Source organism: Rhincodon typus, chromosome 34 (genome assembly GCF_021869965.1).
Source record: "Rhincodon typus isolate 14 chromosome 34, sRhiTyp1.1, whole genome shotgun sequence".
In the NCBI taxonomy this organism is placed as follows: Eukaryota; Metazoa; Chordata; class Chondrichthyes; order Orectolobiformes; family Rhincodontidae; genus Rhincodon; species Rhincodon typus.
This window is the reverse complement of record NC_063365.1, coordinates 11,518,671-11,525,105: the sequence shown is the minus strand read 5'-3', so window position 1 is coordinate 11,525,105 and position 6,435 is coordinate 11,518,671. Positions and strand designations below refer to the sequence as shown.

Below are 6,435 nucleotides of genomic sequence, written 5' to 3'. Positions count from 1 at the left end.
ATTCATTCACAGGATGAGGGCATCACTGGCCAGGCAGCATTTATTGCCCTTCCCTAATTGTCTAGAGGATAGTTAAGAGTTTTGTGGGTCTGGAGTCACAGGTAGGCCAGACCAGGTAAGGATAGCAGTTTCCTTCCTGAAAGGACAGTAGTGAACAAAATGAATCTTCCTGGGTGATTGATGTATGGCCATCATTAGATTTGTTAATTCCAATGTTTATTGAATTCAAATTGCACCATTTGAACTCAGGTCCCCAGAACATTATCTAGGTCTCTGTGTTAAAAGCCCATTGACAATACCACTAGGCCAGCACCCACCCCCACCTTATAATAAGAGCTGGTAATGGAATGCTAAAGGATAAATCAACTACAGTTTGTTACTGGGTATAAACTATCAGTCGATAGAAGCTAAAACATGTTTTGAAGAAACTGTTCAAATGACTGCCAATATAGTTTCCTGACCTTTATGTACATGTGTGCATGCCTGTGTTGAAGGAAGCTTCTATATATGTAAGAGAGGTCACGTTTTGTCTTGCCTCTGAGCTGATCAGCATTGCATCTTTGAAGTTGTACATTGGAATAGATTAATCTCCTTTTTAACCAAGTGATTACTTTAAGAAACTATTCACCCATCAGTACCTACTGCTGATTTTGGCTTGAAGAAATCTGAATTAATTTATTTTTTCTCTCAGGCCTTTTGCAAATTTCTCCATAAAAAACAAATGATGATATCTGAGTCTAGTGGAAGTTCAGAGTGATAATAGCTTTCTGGAGCCACTCTCTTGATATGTTTTGAACTCACAGCTGCTTCCAATTCATTTTAGATTAACAGAACCTTTGAGTCTAAAACCCTAATCCAACCTATCATACAGTTTTTGCATTGTTAGACCTCTCCATCCCCCTACCAGTGCCCCCCCAACTATGTAATTCTGCAGCATAGATTTCCAAACTTGTTCTCTTCCTAGAAGCTGCATTTGAAAGAATGATTTGTATTGTTTTAATTACATTTTTAGCTGGATGGTTAAAGTGCTGTATGATCAAGAGGAATTTTACAGCTTACTGCCCCTGGCCGTGGGCAATGTTCTGATGAGATGTTCCTGTGCCAGTTTCCCTTCAAGAGCCTTGGGTAAAACATGCTTTGTAAATAAAATCATGAAAATTATTGGGTACATTCTCTATTCTCTTGTTAACCCTTTTGCCTACAGTGAAAAAGTTTCATTTTTATAGTCCCCAGTTCCATATAACTCCTATCTATTTTCTCCGTAACTATCAGGAGGCTCTTAAGTTACTTAAAGGTTTTTACTTCACTGTACTAAAGACATGAACAGTATTCATCAAAAATTACTTAGAGACTTAACCCTTGTAAGTAGCTTGCTCCATTAAATTCAACACAGCTTTGCTAGAATCATAGCGTCCCTACAGTCTGAATGCAGTCCATTTGGCCCATTGAGTCTACACTGAACCTCCAAACAGCATCCCACCCAGACCTACCTCACCCTGCATTTCCCACTGCCAATCTACCTAACCTGCATGTCTTTGGACTGTGGGAAGAAACCAGAGCACCTGGAGGAAACCCACCTAGACATAGGGAGAACATACAAACTACACACAGACAGTCACCTGAAGGTGGAACTTGAACCTGGATACCTGGTGCTCTGAGTCAGCAGTGCTAACCACTGAGCTACCATGCCACCCCAAATAACAATGAAGAATTTTTTGCAACAAAACAGTACTCTCTTACTTGAACCAGATTCTTGACTGTTGAAGCTGGAGATTCTTTATTAATATCAGGAAGAATGATAAAAATGATAATTTCAAAAAAAATTAGCACATATACGTGCCATGTATGTATTCTACTCAAATGAACGTGCTTACTGAGGAAACAAAACTATTTTGGTTGCCATTCTGAATGGGTTTAAAACAGAGCTGTCTTGACTAAACGAATTTACTTAATATAAATGAGGCATCCAATGAGCTTCCAATACCCATTTCAATGCTGGTTGCCAAGTAACCTTTCGCCATGTTTCAACCTGTCTCAAGCAATCACATTGAGGCCCATGCCAAGAAAAATCTTCCCAGCTGTGTCTGAGTTGAACCAGTCCCAAAAATTTTTTCCTGGAAACATTTTGCATTTTCGATCCTAAATTATAAAGCAAGTTACCATGGACGTAAATACCAGCTTATTATGAAAACCATTTTGTTAATTCCTTGGAGAATGAGCAACCTAGTGCAGCTCTTAAGTGGAATTTTACATCCCCTGAAATTCCAGGTTCCCAGGGGAATATTTTGAGCTACTTAAAATAGAGGGCTTTTTTCGAAAGAAAATTGGTGACTGCAGCAATATTACAAGATAAAGGATTATAATTCTTCTTTGATGATCTTTATTACCCTCCCCTACCACGCCCCTAACTTTTCACCTATTGTTTTATTGGAGGTGTTTGTTAAGGTAAGCCTGCCTTGCTTGGAATTCGCTTTGAGCTTTCACAGGATTCTATCAAATGTTTCTTTATGATTGACTGATGGTTGCTGGGTTTCTCTGAATTGAATACACCCTTATACTCTCATTCCCCTTCTACCCCTGGGTTGCCTGACTTGGATTGGCTCCTGCTCAAGCAAAGCCTTGACTTAAAATTCTCATCTTTCCACAGTCTTGATTCTCTTTTTCTCTCTAATCTCCTCCAACCCTCTGAGATATCTGGGCTCTTCTAATTCTGGGGCTCTAGTACATTCCCAGTTATAACTGCCCCACCTCTGGTGGCTGTGCCTTAAATTGCTGAGGCACCAGGATCTGAATACTTACCTTCCAACTCTTGGAGCAGTACTTGGGTGGTAAGGTGGCTCAGTGGTCAGTACTGCTGCCTCTTGGTGCCAAGGACCTGGGCTTGAATCTAACCTTGGGTGGCTATCTTTGTGGAGTTAGCATGTCCTCCCCATGTCTGTGTGGGTACCCTCTGGTCCTCTGGTTTCTTCCCACAGTCCAAAGATGTGCTGGTTAGGGTGCATTGGCCATGGAAAATGCAGGGATAGGGAGGGGTGTGGATCTGGGTGAGATGCTCTTCGGTGGGTCAGTGTGGGCTGAATGGCCTCCTTCCACACTGTAGGGATTCTATGAACTCTCTGCATCTTCACCTTGCTTTCCTCCCTCAAACAAATCCTTCTACCAAGCCCTTAGTCATCTGCACTCTCCATATGTTGCTCATTGTTATATTTCCCTCTTATATTGGTCTTATGTAGCACCTTTTGATGTTTTATAATTTTAAAGGCATTCATTAAACATAAATTATCACTGTTGTTTCTCCGTTTCCTCCGTGGCAGGAGAGACTAGGACATGAGGGCACAACCTTACAGTAAAGGGAAGACCTATTAGAACGGAGATAAGGAGAAACTTCTTCAGCCAGAGAGTCGTGAAGCTATGGAATTCATTGCCACAGAAGGCTGTGGGGGCCAGGTCATTGAGTCTATTTAAGACAGAGATAGATAGGTCCTGGAGTGTCAAGGGGATCAAAGGTTACAGGGAGAAAGCAGGAGAATGGGGTTGACAATGGTGTTTGGGGGAAGTGATGGCCTAGTTGTATTGTTGCTGGACTCTTAATTTGGAGACCCAGGTAATGTTCTGGGGACCTGGGTTCAAATCCCACCATGGCAGATGGTGGAATTTGAATTCAATTTAACAAAACTGGAATTAAGGGTCTAATGACAACCACAAATCAGTTGTCAATTGTTGGAAAAACCTATCTGGTTCATTAATGTCCTTTAGGGAAGGAACCTGCCATCCTTACCCGGTCTGACCTAGATGTGACTCCAGACCCACAGCAATGTGGTTAACTCTTAACTGCCATCTGGGTAAGTAGGGATGGGCAATAAATGTTGGCCCAGCCGGCAATGCTCTCATTCTGTGGATGAATAGAAAAAAAAGAAACTTATCAGCCATGGTTAAATGGCGGAGCAAACTCAATAGGCCGAATGGCCTAATTTCTGCTCCAATGTCTTATTTATCGGCGTTATGAAAAATGTATAATGTTTAGCCTTTCATACTTGTCACTGCAAGTAAATCTTTGACTTGTGCCAAGTTTTTCTGATGATACATTGGAGTTCTTGATGGAGGAGGTCAAAAGTGTAAGAGATATCCTACTGTATCTGCAATAGGGGCAGGAGTCTTTCTGACAATTGCATAGATCAGACAGCTGTGCAGCTGACATTAACATTAGTGTTGTGGTCATACAGACACTGCAATGGTCAGTGACTGAGAGAAGGCCAGGTTTGGAATGTGCTGGTAAATGGGCCATTGGAGCTGTGTTCGTTGGTGTAACGCTTCAGTAATTCTTCATCAACAGCCTGGCTGGAAAGGAACTCTACTGATTGCCTCTTCTTTTCTTCTTCCACCTATTTTCCTATTTCCTCCTCATGGTTCTGTAGTGTAGCTGGTGACACACAGGGCCCAGGAAATGAGAGTGCTCATTACCTGGGCCTGTGCCTTTGATGGGGTTTTCTTCCCCCCTTTATTCATTCACGGGATGAGAGTGTCACTGGCTAGGCAGATGGCAGTTAAGCGTCAACCAACATTGGTGTGGATCTGGAGTCACATGTAGGCCAGACCAGGTAACGATGGCAGTTTCCTTCCCTAAAGGGCATTAGTGAACTAGATGGGTTTTTCCGACAATCTGCACATGGTCATCATTAGATTCTTAATTCCAGATATTTATTGAATTCAAATTCCACCATCTGCTGTGGCAGGATTCAAACCAAGTCCCCAGAATGTTATCTGGTCTCTGGATTAACAGTCCAGCAATAATGCCACTAGGCCATCGCCTTGCCTGGCTTGAGTAACCTCAACCCCTCTCAAGTAGCTGCCTGTGCCTGATACAGTGGACAGTGCTGTAGGATTGAGCAAAAATTCCCATATTTTAAAATACTAAAACCCTGAACTTATCAAAAAAACCTTTAAAAGTGAAAAAAGGCAGCTGGGCTATGCTCTGGGAAAAATACACAGACACAAGCATGGCTGCCTGGAACTATTGTTCAGCCCAAAAAATCCAATTCACACCTCGACTCTAAAAGAACAATTAACCAGACCTAACACTTGAGACTGAAATTAACTTCTACCCTTCGGGCTACGCCAACCCAGACATTATGGAGCCTATACAGATACCAAGGCATTCAACTTCAATCAATATTTATGCACAGACAGACCAGACATTCCATTTAATCAAAATACATTTACTTTTAACTACCAGGAAGCCAATTGCCTCAAAGGGAACATTAGTAACACAATGGCAAGCACCAATTTGGCGCAAAGATAAGAGACCCGCAATTGGTAAAATTGCAGGCCCTGACCGCACCTGAGAGAGCTACTGCCCCAAGAACGATCCCCAAAGGCATCTCCAGAAGAGGGATCCGAAAGTGCCAACCCCAAGAGCTATCGGCACAATTACTTCCGGAAGAGGGATCCAATAGAGTGATTCGCCCCGGGAGAGGGATTCCAAGGTGCATGATTCTCCCGGAGAACTATCCACACAGCCATCTCCGGAAGAGGCATCCCGACGGCTGTCCCGAAACCTACCGACACAGGCCTGTCCCGTGCCAGGGGAACAAACGGCAACCGACCGCGATCAGCAGACCTGACAACCGACAACCAACAACCAACAACCTCTGAAATCACCGACCTGATTGGCACCACAAGGCCTTAGACACATCCTGAGGTGAAAACTGGCTCGCAAAAACCACCACAATGTCAGGAAAGCCAAGTACTCACCTAATAAATCCAAAACGCATCCTACCGCATCATCGGACTCAACCCAGACCAAAGGCCTACACCATCCAAAGTCTTCATCGAGGCACTGGGTACGGCAAGTGCGAACAGCCAGCAGTACTTCAGAATCATGTTTCCCTCAGTGGTGAGCTGAGTCCCGAAGCCCCAAAGTTTCCCACCTAGTTAGAGGGGAGGGGAAAGTGGGTGGTGACAGTGCAGGGACCCCAAGGATAGGTTAAAGTTTCGGAGGTTAAATCCTGTTGTTTAGTTCTAAAAGTGTTTAACCTCCGTCGAATTTGATAGTGTATTTAATTACTGTCCTCTGTATAACTGATAATGTCAATTTCGCTGTTTTGTTGTATTTGCCTTTATTTCTTGCAACTTACCTTTTGTATTTAATAAAAACAGAGGTTCTTTTACCCCTGAAACTCCTGTCTACTGCCTTCTTCATTTCACATTCCTAAATACATCCAGTGTGAGAACCAGGGATCTGCGGGTGATTCAAACCACCTGCAAATCAGCAAATTACTGATCACAAACCAGAATCCCTGCAGTGCGCACAAGGACGATGTTCCTGTGCCGAATATCCTGTTGCCATGGAGCGAGTGCCCGAGTCAGTGCAGCCATTTTGTTTTTTGATGGACAAGGTGCAGTCTGGGTGATGTAGTTGGAGTCAGCCTGAGGCCA

General features: G+C 43.2%; 1 long non-coding RNA gene across 1 annotated transcript in view; it reads right to left on the bottom strand.

Moving 5' to 3' along the window:
• LOC125486874 overlaps positions 1-5,964 on the bottom strand; it is a 32,548-nt gene extending 26,584 nt beyond the window's left edge. The window contains exon 1 of the long non-coding RNA XR_007265494.1: positions 5,752-5,964. This is a non-coding gene — a long non-coding RNA (uncharacterized LOC125486874). The remainder of the gene's footprint in view (positions 1-5,751) is intronic.
• Positions 5,965-6,435: the final 471 nt, after the last annotated feature.